At 40.4% G+C, this 19,601-nt stretch overlaps 1 pseudogene; it reads right to left on the reverse strand.

Annotated features, from left to right (window-relative positions):
- LOC120315564 overlaps nt 1-15,506 on the reverse strand; it is a 34,537-nt pseudogene extending 19,031 nt beyond the window's left edge.
- Between the last annotated feature and the right edge of the window lie 4,095 nt (nt 15,507-19,601).

Genomic DNA, 19,601 nt, shown 5'->3' on the forward strand with positions numbered 1-19,601 from the left:
CCTCATCTCCTAAGCTTCAAAGCATGATTGGCTTCCCAAGGGCACCACAATCCTCATGAAAGTGGAGGGGGGAGAAGCAAAGGGGGTGAGAAAGCTTGTGGCGGGCTTGAAGGAGCACCTGTCAGCATTGGTGATGAGAAATTCCCCACAAACCCAGGGAAGGGGTGGAGAAAAGGAGCCCCCTTTGGGAGGAAACTGCCACCTTCTTCTCCTTGGCTTTGTGCTCTTCTGTTCCTCAGTAGCCAGGCTGCCAAGCCTCTGCTGGCTGGAACTTCCTTTCCCTCCCTCCCGCCTGGTCTCTTCTTCCTTCCCTCCCTCTCCCATTGTCCCTTCCTTCCTTCCTTCCTTCCTTCCTTCCTTCCTTCCTTCCTTCCTTCCTTCCTTCCTTCCTTCGCCTCCCTCTTTGTCCCTCCTTCCCTCCCTCTTTCCCCTTGTCCCTTCCGTCCTTCCTTCCTTCCCTCTTGTCCAGGATTGGGGCGAACCTCTACAGCTGATCCATGTTTCTGCAGAGCAGCCAAGAAGCAGGTCAGCTGTAGCAGCTCTCCTTGGCTCCTGCCCAGCAAACTTGCTCGAGTTTTGCTAGAAAACATGCCGCTTGCTAATTAAGCAGAAGCATGAATCAGCTGTAGCCTGCCGCTGATCCTGGGGCTTCTGCTAACTTAGCAAGTGGCCTTTTTTCTGGTGAAGCTAAGAAAGTGAGCTGGGTGGAGCTCTCCTCTGCCAGCCTGTCCCCCTCCCCAAGGTGGGTTGTATGACGTTTGTGTGTTTCAGCACCTTTTTTTTTTCAAAAAAAGCATTGCCTATGTCACCTTAAAAATATGATTTTGTAGACTACAGGTAATCATCAATTGCCAGAGAGAGAAGTACTATATATGAATATGGCTTCTGCCCTGGTGCTAAGAATGTAGTTATCTAAGTAAAAGTTTCTCAACCTTAGCAATTTTAAGAGGTGTGGCTATGGAATTCTGAGAGTTGAAGTACATACATCTTAAGGTTGCCAAGGTTGAGAAACATTGATTTAGGTGAAAGTTCTATTTTCAAAATGGCTTTCTCTCATGAGATAATCTTCAGATGTTTTCAGCCCTAGATAATAGACCAGAATTCTCAGCCATTATGCCCAAGAATCACTTTCGCTTGAAATTCCAGGAATCGAATTTCCAATTGCTTTTATATATATACACGTTTATATTTTGAGAGCACTAGGGTGTGAAGGCCTGGTCTGCACTGCTACTAAACAAAATGAGGTTTGGTGACAGCTGCCAATATACAACAGAATTTCACAATTCATATAGAATATTTCTGCTGAATTATCAAAGGCCTTGAAAGAGTGCTTTGTTTCCTTCTAAAATTTGCTTTGAACTGCAATTTTTATTATGACAAAAGGAAAAAAAGTGTTAAATACATGAGGAAAAAAAATGAGGCCTGAATATAATTTTACAAGATCCTGTACTGTATTTAATTATACATTTAAATAAAATGTATTTTTGTACAGACCTCATCTCTTGTTTTGAATTCACTGAAACACCTACAACATGGCCAAATTCCAATGCATGGGTCCTGGATTTTTCACGCATTCCTTGAATTAGTCCATTTGAGATACATTGATTCAAAAATTGTTGCCTTGTGATGCATTTAGTCCAATTGAAGATTACAAACAACCAAACAGTTAGTTACAAGAGTTTTGGTAGTATATAAATATACAATTGAAATCAGGGGTCTTTCTTTTGGGTTTGATGGACAAACAGTTGGAATAAAGTCATGGAACTTTGTTTTTGTATATGATAACTGCAGTGAGATTATTGTACGCACACAGATGAAAAGATTTGGTAATATCCAAATATCCACAATGAAGGAATGGTTGGTGAAGAAAGAAGTATCTGTATGTATGTGTGTAAATGTGTATATATATGTGTGTGTGTGTAGACACATACACAAATGTATACGTGTACATATATATAATGGTAGTTGTTGTGGAAAAATAGGAAGAAGGAATATTGGATATGTTTTCCACCTTGAGATATTTATAAAAATAATAAAAATGGATAAAAAAATCTTTAAAAAATTAAACCTATAGAAGAACTTTAAAATGAAGAAATTGTACATGAGGAGGGGAACAAGTTGCTTAACCATTTATTTTCTTGTAACAGTTCTTTTCCAAACTGTATCCCTAAAGTGGTTCTTTTCCAGGCAAAAAACTTCTGTAATTCTACAATACCAAATTTTTCTTTAGGATTCTTTGGAATCCTAAAATGAGGTTAGACATAAGACAACAGTAAGGAGTGGCCAATGTAGACATGAGGGTGATATGAAGGCATAAAAACATGAATTTCATTTTCATTGTCAACATCCTTTCTTAAACAGTTTTCTTTATTTAAAAAAACAGTCTGATATTTTGTCATAAAGATTTGTAAAAAAGTGAAACTGTAGCTTAAAATTTTCCAACTCACCAGAATGCTTGAAAATTTTGATTCATCCACTCTGGACATCACCAACTCTAGTCTCTGGGAAGCAGAATTCTCTGGGAGGCAGAATTTTAACTCTGCCCTGACTTTTATTCTTAATACTATGTAAATATTTTAATTTTTCTCTTTCAACTGTATCTCTGTTTTCTCTTTTAGTGGAATGTTAGACAAAGCTTCAGATCCCCTGACATGGAGAAACTTCAAAGCTGGAGAATACTGGCAACTTATTAAAGGTTTTATAATAAACAGTCAATGTTGCTTTGCAAGACTTACATAATTATTTTTTGTCTACCCCCTAGGAAGGAGAAGATAAAAAGAATAAACAAAGAATCACTATTAATTGAATCATTTCTTTGGAAGTTGAGAAAAAAAGAGGTTTATTAAATTTTGCTGACAGATTTGGCAAGTTTTGACTGTATCCTTCCCTGACATGGCATCGTTCAGGTGTGTTGGTCCAGAATTCCCAAAATTCTTTCAGCCATGCTGGCTGGCAAATATTCAGCATAGCTGATCTGTTGGGTTTGCTGTTCTCAAAATACTTACATGAGCATTCCTTTTATAGGTCTGAGGTAGTTCACATATCATCAAAAGGTAGGCCTGAGTAATAAGGTTTCCTTGTTATTTGTTTGCAAATATAATATTAATAATTTATTAAACTTCACAACTCTGGAGGGTCTCACAACAATTAAACAAATACATTACACCAAAATCAATAAAACATAGAAGATAAAAGATGATAAGTGCAACAAACCAGATGGAATCAAAAAGTGAGAGGTCTCACCTTTCCTCACCAAAGGTGAACACCCAGTTCTTCTCTGCTCTTCTGAATAATAGGGGGGGAGGCATTCACAAGGCTGAGTCAACCTTGAGCCCCATCAGGATTGAACTCAGACTGTGGGCAGAGTTGCCTGCAATACTGCATTCTAAACCACCAGGTTAAGCCACCAGGACTCTTCATTTCCCCCTTTTTACAACCCTGTAATCCCTGTTCAAGTTAGCATTAGGGTGACTGGATGAAGCTGAGCATTTATTGTCCTGAAGCCCTTCCAGATGCCTACATGGAATTCGCAGCAGATATTTTTTTCTTTGTGCCGTAGGAAAGAAACAGCTGCTGCTACCTAGAATTGAATTCTCAACCTTCCAAGTGCTGACACCACTAGGTCATCACATCGCTTTAGCATTTCTTCATTATTTAAGAAATAATACTTATCAATTTATATTCTGGCTGGGAATTTTGGAGCTGAAGTCTATTCACAAAATAGATCTGATTTTAACATACCATAATATGGACTGATTAATTTGATTTAGCAGTGCTGTGTGAATCAGCTGTTGTGTTTTATTTAAGCATGAATAAGCAAGTCATGTCTTACTGAAAAATGTGAAGTCAGTCTATAAATATCTTTATTTCTACATTATGGGATACCTTGAGACTTATTTATACAAGTTAGGGGGCAAATAAAAGGACAATCCCTTTAGCACGAGAATTCCAACTCGATTATTATCCTAGCACGTGGGAGGTGAAGGAGAAGAAAATGAGCTTACAGCAATGTGATCGCTTTTTTATGTGAATCTTTTTAGTATCTGGGAGTCTTGACTAGATTGCAAATCCCTGCAAAGCAGATAGCAGAATAAAAACTCTTAATTCCAAAACCAGTAGAAGTGAAAAAAAGTGTATCAGTTTCTCTAGAATACATCCCAGCAAACTAGTTTTAAAAGACCATCAGAATGGAAAAATTTCCCCTGGCCAAGCTGTTTATTCAATACTGTATGGTCTAATGATAGCAATCACAGTAATTTCAAAATAGAATACGAACATATATAATATGTGGTAAGGTGTGAGGCAAGAATCTTTTCTTGTTTCTTACAAAACAGCTTTCCACATCAAGCCTTTCTGAGAAATTTAAGGATTACAGACTTTCTGTAAAGGAAAACAAAATATTGTTATCATCGGTGATGGTATGAAGTGTTTCAGAGGCAGCCAAGCTTGAAAACACCAACAGGTTCAAGCAAACATCCATCTATTATCTCTGAGTTAAATGAGGAGGAAAACATTCTCTGATATATCAGAATACACAACTGAGCCCAAAATTTATGTCGTTAAGTGAGAAATTTGTTAAGTGAGTTTTGCCCCATTTTCCAATTTTCTTGCCATGTTTGTTAAGTGAATCTGGTTTCCCCATTGACTTTGCTTGTCAGTAGGTTACAAAAGGGGATCACATGACTCCGGAATACTGCAACCGTCACAAATGTGAGTCAATTGCCAAGCATCTGAATGTAAATCATGTGACCAAGGTGATGCTACAATAGTCATGTGTGAAAAATGGTCATAAGTCCTTTTTTCAGTGCTGTTGTAACTTCAAATGGTCACTAAATGAACTGTTGTAAGTCGAGGGCGACCTGTATTATACAGAAACTATAACCTTAATATTTCATGTGATTCTTAACCCATTTTTTCTGGTTTCTGACTATGACTCTTAATTTCAGTTGTGCAATTATTGAAAATCAACAGTATGTTTCCCACCAAAATCTGTAAAGTAAGTCAACAAAGATTTAACAAATTTTTAAAAACATGAAGAAAATAATAATAACTGCCCCCACCCAGAAGTAGCTTCAAGCATTGTGATTTTCATCTCACCACATGTTAAGTGGCAGCCCAAAGCAGCCATATTGGGCAGCCATATAATCTTTTAAATATGTTAGGAGCGGTCAAGAATTACTTAAGATGGGTGGCTATATAAGTCTTTTAAATACACACACAAAAATGCATGCATGCATATATAAAATAAAGAGTTACCCAATTTGACATCTTCACCAACTGATGCAGTGCAGGAGGCAGTCATAGAAAGCAACCAATTAAACAAGAAATCTGACTAGCTATGAATGATCTGGGCATTTCCTGAAGTAATCTGAAATGGAGGCTAGGCTAGTGTATTCTGTTTCTTTTTAAAATCCCACTTCATACTTGAGAAATCAATGCCTGAGAGCTCATTTGCAGAATTTGCTTGTCCTAGAGCAAAAATAGAACACAAACTGTTTCTCAAAGTGAGGAATACACAATTTTCTCGAAAACCTGTCCCAGGTTCACCTCAAAGGTGAGCATCTTCCACCTTACTTGTTCTGCATCAAAGGTAATGTTTCCTGATTTCTGGTGGCACACGCAGTGTGGAACAGTTCACCTATTGCTCTTCATTTCATTGTAAGCAAATGCCCCTGGTCCAATTGTCTAACGTGTGCTGCAGTGAGAATGCCCCTTTCCTCGGATCACTGGCGGCTGCTCTCAGTGAGCATTTTGGTCTGGGCTGGTAGGCTGCCCACCTGCTTCTGAAGGTCTATGCCCAGATGTGTCAGTGGGCCTCTGTCTTTTTGTTTTCTTTCAGAAGTGGATTAGTGATGTAGTGAATTTCTGGGTTTTAATTTTTTTTTCCTTTTGATTCATTGATCCAGTAGAGAGAAGGTGAAATGATGGACTATTCTTTTTTTTTTTGTTAGTTGTGAAGTCGGGTCCGACCCATCGCGACCCCATGGACAACGTGCCTCCAGGTCTTCCTGTCCTCTACCCTCTTCTGGAGTCCATATAAGCTCATGCTTACTGCTTCAGTGACTCCATCCAGCCACCCCATTCTCTGTCGTCCCCTTCTTCTATTGCCCTCAATCTTTCCCAGCATCAGGTTCTTCTCCAGTGAGTCCTTCCTTCTCATTAGGTGGCCAAAGTATTTGAGTTTCAACTTCAGGATCTGGCCTTCTAAAGAGCAGTCGGGGTTGATCTCTTCTAGGACTGACTGGTTTGAACGCCTTGCAGTCCAAGGGACTTGCAGGAGTCTTCTCCAGCACCATAGTTCAAAGGACTCAATTCTTTGGCGCTCAGCCTTTCTTATGGTCAATTTTCACAGCCATACATTGCAACTGGGAAAACCATGGCCTTGACTATATGCACTTTTGTTGGCAGGATGTCTCTGCTTTTTAGAATGCTGTCTAGATTTGCCATAGCTTTCCTCCCCAGGAGCAAGCGTCTTTTAATTTCTTGGCTACAATTCCCATCTGCGGTGATCTTGGAGCCCAGGAAGATAAAATCTGTCACTACCTCCATTTCTTCCCCATCTATTTGCCAGGAATTGAGAGGGCCGGATGCCATGATCTTGGTTTTCTTAATGTTGAGTTTCAAGCCAACTTTTGCACTCTCCTTCTTCCCCTGCATCAAGAGGCTCTTTAGTTCCTCTTCACTTTCTGCCATTAGAATGGTATCATCTGCATATCTTAGGTTCCAATTTTTGATTCATCTAGCCCTGGCTTTCTCATGATGTGCTCTGCATATAAGTTAAATAGGTAGGGCAACAGTATACAGCCTTGCCGGACTCCTTTCCCAATTTTGAACCAATCAGTGGTTCCGTTTCCAGTTCTCACTGTTGCTTCTTGATTTGCATATAGATTTCTCAAGAGACAAATAAGATGGTCTGGTACTCCCATCTCTTTAAGAACTTGCCACCATTCTTTTTAAACTGGGTTAAATTGGTTATAATCCTGCCAGTTTCCTCTTTTAGCTCAAGTGACAGAAATGTTGGTAACATAGTAGTCCTTCCTTCCTTCCTTCCTTCCTTCCTTCCTTCCTTCCTTCCTTCCTTCCTTCCTTCCTTCCTTCCTTCCTTCCTTCCTTCCTTCCTGTTAATGGAGACTGCTTATACAACAGGTTTATCAATGGAAACTATTTGCCCTCAAAGACCTTCCCAGGGAAAAGAAAATGATTGATGTTTCTTTCTTAGCAGGGATAGGAACAGTGGTGGGATTCAGCCGGTTTGCACCAGTTCTATAGAACCGGTAGCTAATTTTTTATTTCCCAGGCCCAGAATGGACTTCCGGAAGCAGCATCCACACAGAGAACCAGTTGTTCACATATCTGAATCCCACCACTGGGTGGGAAGAATAGTAAAGCAAGGATTCCAGAACATTGGACAGAACATTGGGCCAATATTCCTGCCAAAGTTGAAAACCAGATTGAAATTCTGCCATCATTTTTTTAAAAAACAGCTTCATTTCCAGTGGTTTCTGCATGGAAGACAAGCATAGTAAAGAATCTTCTTTCATTTCAATGCGTAGTCCACTACTAATATCCCAATTTAGAAAACAATGGTTAAATATTACCAAAGTAATAAGTATTACCCTTTCTCAGCTTGACATTACCCAAATATAATAGAATACAATTCCAATTGCCTTGACTAACATGGGCAATGACTGTGCTGACTAAGAATGATACATGGGGAGGATATCTGGTCAGATGTACATGATGTGTCCTGAATCACTGAACTTGTGCAAAATTTTGATTGCTTTGGTAAATCCTACCAAAACTCAATTTATAATAGCAATTATGAACTCTGTCATATCATACTAATCACAAACAGGAGACAAAAGGTGTGATGATGCTTCCTTGGTTCCAGAGCAAAGGCCAGGAGAGATCTGCTTGTATGCACATTCATTCTGAAGAGGAAGTGCATGACAAGAAATGGATTTTGTTTCTGGCAATTTAGAGTGGTTTTGGTTATTTGTAGTGCACTACTAGTGCAATATTGACTGTGTACAAATGCTGTGTGTACAGGCTGGGAAATGGCCAGTTCCTAATGAAGGGTATTCTTTGCATCTGGTAAAATCCTACATTAGGTGGTCAGAACTATGAATGCTGTGGGTGCCATGTTGTTACTGAACATTGTCTAAACAATGTTGTGACCCATCTTCCTGTGCTGGGTGTGAGGATGTTGATGACACTTGGCATGACTTTCCATAACATATTTCTCCACAGGAAGAAGAAATTGAGAACTTCTGTTTCCAAACTAGTTGCAAGGATTCTATTTAGCAACCCAGAACCAAGACAATTATTAAAAACACTTTCATGTTGCTTCAGCATTGGAAAGCCAAATGTATCATCCTGTTTACTTAATAAACTGAAGGCCTGATGTTACTTATGACCTGAACATAAGTTGCTTATATACAATTAAATATGGGCATGCTTTATTCAAACTGTAACATAAATTTAAATAAATATATATCTTAGAGACATTATGAAACTATGGGTGTTGTATCCATAAATTTATTGTTTTTGTGCCTTACTTCCTTTTTATTTTATTTTTTCTCTTTGTTATTTTTATTAAATAAAACACACAATTAAAAAAACACAAACAAAACATGTTTATTTTCAACTCATTCCCATACAGGTTATGATTATTCCCTGTACCAAGTTACGTTTAATCAAATTTGTCTGGGTTCATGAACCATTATTTACAAACTGCAGTTAGTTGGATTAATACTAGAAATGTACAAAATGGATGTGCATTCATTTCCAGCACATTTTGTTTCTCCTGAGCATTCTGTCTTTTCCCAAATTGGCAGAATTGAAATTCTTGTGATTGTTCATACTTTTTTGGAATTGTGATCTCATGGAACAAAAAGTTACGTATTTGTGATATAGTTTTGAAATATCATAAATCTCTTGCAATTCCCTCCAAATTCCCAAATATATGAATGGCACAGCTGGAAGAAGTGCCATATTGTATGGCTGAAAATATTTTAGAACAGTAATATCCAGTCTTTTCTGGTTTTTAGCCTAGATCCTACACCTTTGGTGTTTTTATGTCCTCCTCCAATTGTAGTTTTTGTACCCACAATCTGTTTCTAAAAGAGAAGGGATAACATAATAAATATAGTCACAAAGGAACACAGAAAAACTTCCAAACTACATGCAGAAATGTTTTATATGCAGGTAATAGTAATAGTAGTAAAGTTGGAAGGGACCTTGGAGGTCATCTAGTCCAACCCCCTGGTTTACTCGTAAGTGTGCCCTGAAAATACTCATAAAATCTTGTTCCATGGAATTGTAGATTTTTTTGTATTCATAATGCCACATATATTGTCTTGATGGTTCTAAGTCTTTTTTAAACTCTTTTCTTTTTTTGCTTTATGTTTTAGGAGCACTATTGTCAATTTGACAGCTGATTATTATTTTAAAATAGTATTATAATTATAAGCTACCTATAATTCTTGTTTCTGCATTCTTGTTTTCTTAAGTATCAGTGGAGGATTGGGTTTTATTGAGTGTGAGTTAGGTATCATATAATTGTGCAATATATATTTAAGGAAATAAGCTTTCCCCCTTTTCACTTTTCTGGTTACTTAAGATCCTTTATTTCTGGCATTTGGCTCTGCAAAGGTTTGAAGTTTCTGTTAGTTCAACTTTGTGGTTAGAAACAGGAAAGAGATCAACAAAGTAAAACATAGCAAAACCTTTCCTGCAGGAGTTCACACATAATTACTGGTCTTTTACTAATCTCATGTTGAGATAATTATTGTTATATAACTATCAAAAGCATTTGTTTCCAGTACTGCAAAACACTAATTACTGACAAGAACCAGGAAACTACTCAGAAAGAATTTATTGTTCCCGGCATGAAGAGTGAATAAGCATTTTCAGACATATGAACTACAGGCATTCTTTATCTGAATCCTAAATTCCTTTTTTGTTTATATAATTTTTATTAAACATTTTAAAGAGAACATAAAAACCAGCACAAATGAATACAGAATAAACAAAACAAAAAAGAGGGAAAGAAAAAAAAAAAGCAAAAGAGCAGAAAGAATAAAAAGATACAGAAGGAAACTTTCAATTTCCTTAGCAGCAAATGTAACTATAATTACAAAAATATCTCTTACTCTATGATTACAAAAAAGCTCACTTTTTTCTATTATCTATTTTTAATCATCAAAACCAGAAATTATAAGTGCATTCTCATGCAAAATGTCTAAAGGGGTTTCTAGTCAGCCATATATGTAGATATTGCCTTTTCAAGGAAGTTAAGCTAGCCATCTCTGCATATTCCACTGTCTTCACCAAACATTTCTCCATTGTGGGTAGCGTCAGACTTTTCTACTTTTGAGCATATAATAATCTTGCTGCATCTGTCAGATATAAAAACACAGTTCTGTGACTTTTTCTAGTTGCTTATCCATCAGTCCAAAAGAAAAGCTTCTGGATTCAATTGTACTTTAGTTTTTGAAATATGAATTAATTCATGTATTTGTATCCAAAATGCTTTGGCTTTTTCATATGTGGCCCAAATGTGATAAAAATGTCATGTTGTTTACATTGCCAGCAAAGATTTTAAGAACCTTTATAGGAACAAACCCACATACAATTTTATTTAGCCTGTATTTTCATGGTGACTATTGTGAAAAGAAAAGATGCTGACTTTTATGTTTTGGAGTTCGCGGCATTGAAGCAAGACACATGTTGTAATTAAGTACTTCTTTATTCGTTCCTCAACTCAACTCAATTCACTATCAAGCAGGCACGCAGGCCTTTTATAGTCTCCCAAACCCAGGCAGTTCAGACAATAGGGAAGAACCTTTTTTCGTGCCTTGCGCATGCGCACAAGTCCGGTGCCAGCCAGTCTGGTCCCGGGCAGCTTTTTGGTTGCCCGGGACCGTTTGCAACATTTCTGAGCCTGCTGAAATGCTTCAGCATGCCGAGGACACAACACCCCTCCCCCCTGAATGAAACACGCCAAAAAGGCACAATAGCCCAATACAGGTGTCTTGGACAGGATAAGTGTTAAACACAAGTTCCTTTTACTGCGCATAGGCAGAGCACTTTATACTAAATCATTATAATAACAAATAAACTTTTAACCAAATAATTACACAACCACTTTGTGAAACATAATTCTTTGACTAGTAAGGTGGCCTTTGGACTGATAGTAACTTTACATAACCTTTAAGGTATTTAGGTGGGCCTTTGGCCCTTTGTGACTGTCGCAGGGTCAGGGAGGGTGCCTGGCCTGATAGCTCGCCTGCCAGTCTAGGCAGACCAGGACTTCTATTTAATGGGGCCTGGGCTACTTGCCCATCTGGTGGGCTCGATAGACCAGACCTTTGATGCCTTAGAATTCCTGGTGACCCACTCCACTGCTGACTGGCTGGATCCTCTGAATCCAAGCCAGGTTTCCTTGGAGGGGTGGAAATCCCCAAGCCTAATGGTGGAGTGGAATTCTCCAAGTCCACAATGGACTTCTCTTGGGAACATTGTCCCTCGAGCCCGCGACCAGCATCGGAAGTGGCCTGCATTGCAGAAGTGCCCCAGTAGTCCCAGTCCCCCATGTATGTGGCCAAGGTGCCAGAGTCAGGAGTCGTCTCCATGGCAACCCCCCTCTCTTGTGACTCCCTGTTTGGAGCAATAGCTGAATCCTGAGAATGCCCCCATTCAGTCACTGGATCCTGTACATTAGCATGTGAGAACTCGCTGGACCTGGGAGACTGAGGCCCAGAATGCAATTGATGGCCCTCCTCCCCCCCGAGAGCAGAGCCAGGAGCAGAAACATTGTTGGACAACCGCCAGCGTAGTTGGTCAATATGGCGGCGAAGGACATGTCCATTGCCCAAGGCCACTTCGTGTGAGAGTGGCCCTGAGATCTTGCATACAACAGCACTGACCCAGAGATGTCCAGGACCATAGTTCCTTGCCCAGACTGGATCGCCCACCTGAAGTCTCCTAGGTGCCTAGGGCTGTGACACCTGTGAAGCCACCCGGTCTGGGTGCAGTCTGTCCAACTTTGTGATGAGGTGTCAACCCCAGCGGAGTTCAGCTAGGTTCTTTCCAGTGGCAGTGCATGGTGTGGTGCACTGCCACTGTACAAGAAGAAAATCTGCTAACCTGTGATGCCAGCTACCATGCGTGATTCTTTTGAGTGCATTTTTGGTGGTGCGTACCATCCGTTCAGCTTGCCCATTGGTGGAAGGGTGGAAAGGAGCTGATGTTGCATGCTGGATCAAGTTGGCCTGTAGGAAAACCTGGAACTCAAGATAAGTAAATTGGGGGCCATTGTCAGAGATGAGGACATCAGGAAGTCCATGGGTAGCGAAGATTCCTCTCAACACCTGGATAGTCCTAGCAGTAGTAGTGGAGGAGACAGGTACAACCTCTAGCCACTTGGAATGGCTATCCACCAGGATAAGGAAGAATTGCCCCTGAAAGGGCCCAGCATAATCTAAATGTACCCTTGACCAGGGAGTTTGTATTTCCTCCCACCTATGTACAGGGGCCTGAAGCATTTCAGGCCATGACTGTTGGCACACCTGGCACCCGTGCACCTGGGCCTCAATAGCTTTATCAAGCCCAGGCCACCAAAGATGGCTGTGTACAAGCACTTTCATGTGCACAATTCCCGGATGTCCCTCATGTAGAGAGAACAAGACTATAGACCTCAGTGAGGCTGGGATAACTACTCTACTACCCCATAACAGGCACCCATTAAATGTAGACAGTTCATGCCTCCTTTGCCAGAAGCTTTGAAATGCAGCATCTGGACACATGTCAGGCCATCCTGACAACACCCATGTCAGCACACGTGTAAGCGTGTGATCAGTGGCAGTTTCTGCAGCCACATCCCTAGACTAAGGGGAGATTCAGGCAGTTCCTGAATAGAGAGAATACTAACAGCAGGTGCAGGATCTGCCTCTATTTGTGTGAGAGGTAGCCTACTGAGGCCATCTGCATGGCCCATTTCTTTCCCAAGTTTGTGAATGAGCGTGTAGTCATATGCTGACAGGAAAATGGACCACCTCAGCATACGTGCGGATATGAAGTATGGGTTTGTTTGGTCGTAGTAAACAACCCCAGCAAAGGCTTGTGGTCTGTATAGACCGGGAAGTGGCGGCCATATAAGAAATCATGGAATTTCTTTATGCCAGCCTCTATGGCCAAGGCTTCTCTGTCAATCTGAGTGTAATTCTGCTTTGCAGATGACAGAGTCCTTGAGTATTAAGCCACAGGGACTTGTGTCCTGTCAACCTTCAGGTGACTGAGTACTGCACCCACCCCATAAGAGGATGCATCACAAGCGATGCATACAGGCAGTTGCTCGTTAAAATGTGCTAATACAGCATTTGATGAGAGCAAGGCCTTGACCTCTTTAAAACTCCTGTCATGGACCTTAGTCCACTGCCATGGAGCTTGCTTATCTAAGAGCCGGTGTAACGGCTCAGCCACTGCAGCCTTATGGGGAAGAAAAGCATGATAGAAGTTGAGAAGTCCCAAGAAAGCCTGAAGCTCACTTTTAGACTTGGGAATGGAGGCCTCCTGAATGGCCTTCAGTTTGGATTCTGCAGAGTGGATGCCTTGAGCATCTATTTTAAAGCCTAAAAATTCTGTGGAAGTAACTCCAATTTTGCATTTGTCTTTTTTCAATTTGAGGCCCGCTTGGCAGAACCTCAGTAACACAGCCCGTAACCTCTCTGCCAAATTCTGTGTTGACTCCCCTGCGATGAGGATGTCATCGAAGTAGGGGCACACCCCTGGAATACCCCTGAGTGTGCGCTCCATGACGCTCTGAAATATGCCAGGAGCAACATTCACCCCAAACTGTAACCTTTTTACCTTAAAAGCGCCCCTATGGGTCACTATTGTTTGGGCCTCAGCAGTTGCCTCATCAACAGGTAGCTGTTGATAGGCCTGTGCTAAATCAAGCTTTGCAAACAACTTTCCCCCTTTGAGGGAGGCCAGAATATGACTGACTACTGGTACAGGATATGCATGCTATTGCAAAGCTGTATTCAAAGTACATTTATAGTCCGTGCATATTCGTACTTCCCCATTAGCCTTTAAAGGCGTTACAATGGGGGCTTCCCATGGATTGGAGTCCACAGATTCCAAGATGCCCTGCTGAAGCAGCTTGTCCAGCTCAGCATCAATCTTGCCCTTGATGGCGAAGGGCACCCTCCTAGGCTTAATCCTAACTGGTGAGCAGGGCAATGGGAGGCCCCTTGTATGAACCAAGCTCTGAACTAAACACATCCACAAACTCTCTGCAGACTTCTGCAATTCCTGGAGTTTGCAGGCCAGTTACCTGGATTCCAATTAGACTCGTACGATCACCCCCAACAATCACCACATCTTACGCTGCACTTTGAGCGTGGCTTCTCCAAGTATATTAACCCTTGAGTTTTGAAAGTCAGTAAGAATTAAGTTCGATGGCCACGAGTTTGACCACTACTGCTGCAAATCCTTTTAAAGGTATTGTGTGAAATGATCAATAGAGAGGACCCAGTGTCCAGCTCCATCAATGAGGGAACCCCTTGTAACTTCACATCAATGCGAAGTTTCTGTTTAAGGGACTTGTGTGTCCCTGTCTACAAAATGCTTCTACGCGATGCGCAGAAACTCACCCTGTGTTGGCTGGGGACGCTGGTACTTTTCTGAAGGAATTCTTCCCGAGGTTGCACCTGCTAGCAACCAAAACAAATGGTGGCAATGTGGCCTTGCTTACCACATGCCCGGCAAATGGCGGAGTGGAACCGGCAGTCTGTGTGCTTGTGGCATCCTCCGCAACCGAGACACTGAAGGGCTGCTGGGGCCTTGTCTGGTTTCTCTCACGGCCTTCTTACCGCAGGCTGGTGAAGTCTATCCACCTCCTCTTCAGGATCCAGGTCTGGAACTTCTTGAGTGACCTCTTGATGGACAGTCACGATGGCTGGAGCGTTTCTGCCGAGCCGCAAGGCCTTCACAGCGCCGCCTGCTGCTTCTTCAGCTGCAACTTCGCGCAAGACATCTTGGAAAGTGACTTCAGCTTTAGCAAAGATTTTTTGTTGCAGCTCTCTGCTTCTAAGGCCGCAGACGAAGTGGTCTTGTAAGCGTTCTTCCAGGTCCTTGAATTCACAAGGCCTGGCAGCTTGTCTCAAGGCAGCGATGAATTCTGCAGCAGACTCACCTGGCTTCTAGTCCCTCTGTTCAAAAGCATGCCTCCACGCAATTACAGACAGTTTGGGATGAAAGTGATCCTTCAGCATGTTTTTTAAGTCTGTGTAGCTGACAGACTCCAACAGTGCAGGGGCTATCAGGTTTTCGGCCACGTTGAAGGTGTCCTGACCACAGACACATAGTAGGATTGCTGCTTTCAGGCCATCTTCCTGGACCTGATTAACCCTTAGGTAATTTTCTACCCGGGCCACATAAGAGTTCCAGTGCTCCGAGTGAGAAACGTCGAATTCTGACAGGCGTCCTATCTTCGACATCTTCAGCTTCGGAATGCCTTGCTACAAGCCTTCATTGGGGGAAGGGCCCGTTTGCCAAGCTCACCTCTAGTGATGCTGTACTGGCAGGTGAGTGCAGAGCTGGAGGCTGATGTCCCAGGCTTCAGGCTCTTCAGATGACGCTTACCCTCTTCTTATTGCCTTCTTCCTTGCAGTGATCCCACCTTCATCACCAAGTGGGAGTTCGCAGCATTGAAGCAAGACACATGTTGTAATTAAGTACTTCTTTATTCGTTCCTCAACTCAACTCAACTCACTACCAAGCAGGCATGCAGGCCTTTTATAGTCTCCCAAACCCAGGCAGTCCAGCCAATAGGGAAGAACCTTTTTTCACGCCTTGTGCATGTGCACAAGTCCGGCGCTAGCCAGTCTGGTCCCGGGCAGCTTTTCGGTTGCCTGGGACCGTTTGCAACATTTCTGGGCCTGCTGAAATGTTTCAGCAGGCCCAGGACACAACACTGATAATCATGAGGAAAGGAATAAATCAGAAATACAGATCTACTGTGGGACTACATTTAGAGTAGCATTCAAGATATAATACATCAAGGGGCTATTGCAGAACAGAGGTTCTTCTACTTTTCACCAACAGTGCTGAATACTTTTTTTAATGAGACATGTGGGATTGTTTCTTTAAAAATAAGAAAAAATGAAATAAAACATGTTTTAATAATGTTTAATAATATTCCTTATTTTCCATTACATTTAACATATGAATTATAAATTGTAGCATGAGGCATGACTTTGCATATTATTGTGTATTTCATCACTATCAGAAGGGAGAAAGAAAATCTTGAAATCAGAACATTAAAATCCACTTTAACAAAGATAAAATCAAAGATAACAGGACTTCAATGACTTTTCACTTAAAACTTTTGTGTTAAGTTAGCCAAAAGTCTTGTAGTATGATTTTTTTTTCAGCTATCTGAGTATGAAGACTAAAGAGAGCTTTGCTATCCATTAGTGGAAATACTTTATTTCACCTTTAATATCAGGAAGATACCAGCAACGCCTTGAATTGCACCTGGCATCAAGCTGGCAACCAAGGCAGCAAACACTGCATTGTGTTTAGCTACAGAGAATTTTTGAATCAATGCAGGAAAGCTGCCAAGCACAGGGGCTACCCTCAGTATTGTATTTCTTTATCTTTTTTCCTTGTTCCTCGCTATGGGCACCCCCAGGGGTTCTATAAACTCTTGACCTTCCTCATTACAAAACCTCCCCAAGTGCAACTTTCAAATGGTTTTCCCTCATGATGAAAGAGATTTTTCTAGATGTGACAGGTGTTTTAGAGATAAAACAGATGGTTTGGTGATGGGTTTGAAGCCAAGTATTATTCACAAGAAAAATTGCTATGAATGATATGGAACAGAACTAACAAGCTTTTCTTTTTTAGCCACTGCAAATATCTGCCCCCCCCCCAATTGTCTTTTCTTTCCTTGGTATATCAGTCATTCAAAAACTAAAATCACATCTCTTTCTGTCCTTTCTGCCTTGCACAGTGAACAGCTTTACATAGTAACAGTTATTATGAGGTCCTGGGTACTCTCTGAGCTTGGTAGTTTTCTTGCAGACACTTCATTTCTCAACTAGGTAACATCATGAGTGCTAGAAGGAAGTGGAGTTTGCTCTCTGTTTATATACAAGTGATTTGCCCTGTCACAGTGTTGGTGGAGAAGGTCCCAGGCAGGAGGAATTATGCTATATGAAACTGTCAAAAATGTGGTTCTAATCAAAAGATACACCTAATAGTATTATTCAAGATTTGGGAAACCAAATCCTCCTTCCCTTCACTGTCAAATGCATATTTTTCAAAGATATCTTTAGAGCTGAAAAACCACACACACACATACACACAAAAGGAGAGAAAGAGAGAGAGAGAAAAAAACTATATATGTTTATTTGTTTATTTATTTGTATCTCCCCTTTATTATTTTTACAAATGACTCAAGGTAGCAAACAAATCCAACAAGCCTCCTATTTTCCTCACAACAACCCAGTGAGGTGGATTGGGTTGAGAGAGTGAGTGGGCCAAAGTCATCCAGCTGGCCTTTATGGCTAAAGTGGGACTTGAACTTGCCTTCTATCAAGATATATAATATTGTGGGAATTACTTTCATTTTGCAAGTATATACCCTACCCAAAAGCTAAGGCATAGAGACTCCCATCTATCCATATCCAAACAAGTCTCTTCATAAAACACATTTAATTTAATGTAATTAATTGAGAAATATCAGATGCAATAAGAATATCAGATTGGTTAAAACATCTGGTACATTTATGAAAATAATTACTGAGTGCGTTAGTAAACAAATCTGTGTCTATTGGCATCAGTTCTGACTTAGATTAATTTACAGAATAACTCATGAAGTCAAAATGCATGTTTTGATATTTGCCTCCTTTGTCTGCCCCCCCTCCCACAAGAAGTCACGTCTAGGACTCAGGATAAGCTAGGGTAACCCTGATGGTCTTGCATCTCTAAATCACTGCATTCTGTTATCCTCCAGCTACTTTTTCCCACAAAGGATTGCCAGATTTCAGAATTTGAGAAGAAGCTTTAAACTGTCCAGGAGGGAATTTCTATTATTAATTCTTGAGGTTATAATTAATCAGTTTTGCAATCCTCAAATAAAAATATTTCTTCAGTTAAATATTAAAAATACTAAATCATATTTCCTATTTATGTGTAGCCTCTAAAGCACCAACATCATCAACGCCTCACAGAAAATCTGCCACACATTTTTCTGTTTTTTTTAAATGAAGAACACTCCCACACTCAGTGCGCCTGGTGTGTTAATCCTTTGGCACACTTAATAAATCTGTGTTGAATAAAAAATAACCATCAGAAACTCCCTATAAAGGGAGCCCAGTCTCCTTAAATGATATCTCCCATTTTACTGGGATCATTCGTGAAAACTCTAGATGCCAACTTTTGTTTAATAACAAACTAAAGTAAAATGTTGGCTTGCAGGCAATAACATTACTCATTGTATGTTAAGCCTTAATGAGATTTCTTTGTGACTTAGTGTGCTGTGGGAACAATTTTGATTTGCATGCTTTGTACCTTAGCACAATGTGTGAACCATTTCCTAAGGGCCATCTCTCTCCAGGGACATCCTGTCATATATTTATCTACTGATGGGATGGCTCTGGACATTTGTTGTGCAATTAAATTGCAGCACTTTCAAATTATTCTTCTATCGATATTTTTAAAGATATTTTTTGTAGGTCATGAACTGTTCTATTTATGGCCTATTTTTTATTGCTCATAATTATCTCCTGTTTTATTGCTCATTTTGAAATCCTGTAACTTTTTCTGCAAGCTCTTTACAGTTAATATTCTATAGGTCATATTCAAATACTGTAAGGGGCACCTTATAGCTATTGCTATGTATGGTTTTCTTCTTACAGTGTTTTATAAGAAATTTAACTTTTTTTTCTTCACTAAATGTTAGGATGTATGTTGGAAGAATAATTGCTTTTAAACCAACCAAACATTTTAGTCAAATTATGTTTCATAATAATCTATTGAATGCTACTCCTTGAAAAAAGCATGTCAGATTCCTCCATTCCAGTACAATTATGCTGAATTCCCTTAAATAATAGTTTTGACTGTAACACTGTCCATGCACACATGCATAAGCTTACCTGCTACTTATGGAAGCTTCTCTTTTCTTTAACACTGTTCTTTTGTTTTACTAAGTGATTTTCATCCAAGCATCTGAGCAGATATGGAGAATAGTAGCAGCTGGCCCTTCCCTTCATGCTCACCTGCAATTTTGACTGATACAGACCCCTGAGATCAGCAGTGCTCATAATCACAGAAAAACAAAACCAGACATTTTCAGAGTTCCCTGAAATTGAGGACAGTTCTGGATCCTGTCCAAACAAAATCTGTACTACTCTGCATCTATAAAATCATTTGGCAGGGGGATTATATTCTTTATGCTAGGAAGATGGGTGCAGTTGATATGAAAAAAGTTTTCCTTGCATTTTAAGAAGCTTCTCATCCTTGCAAATCTAACAGTTCATGAGTGATGGGGCTTATTTCTTTTGCTCTTGTTGAAAGAAAAATCTTCA

This window comes from Crotalus tigris, unplaced genomic scaffold (genome assembly GCF_016545835.1).
Source record: "Crotalus tigris isolate CLP2741 ecotype Arizona unplaced genomic scaffold, ASM1654583v1 scf7180000019154.1569036, whole genome shotgun sequence".
Lineage (NCBI taxonomy): Eukaryota > Metazoa > Chordata > Lepidosauria > Squamata > Viperidae > Crotalus > Crotalus tigris.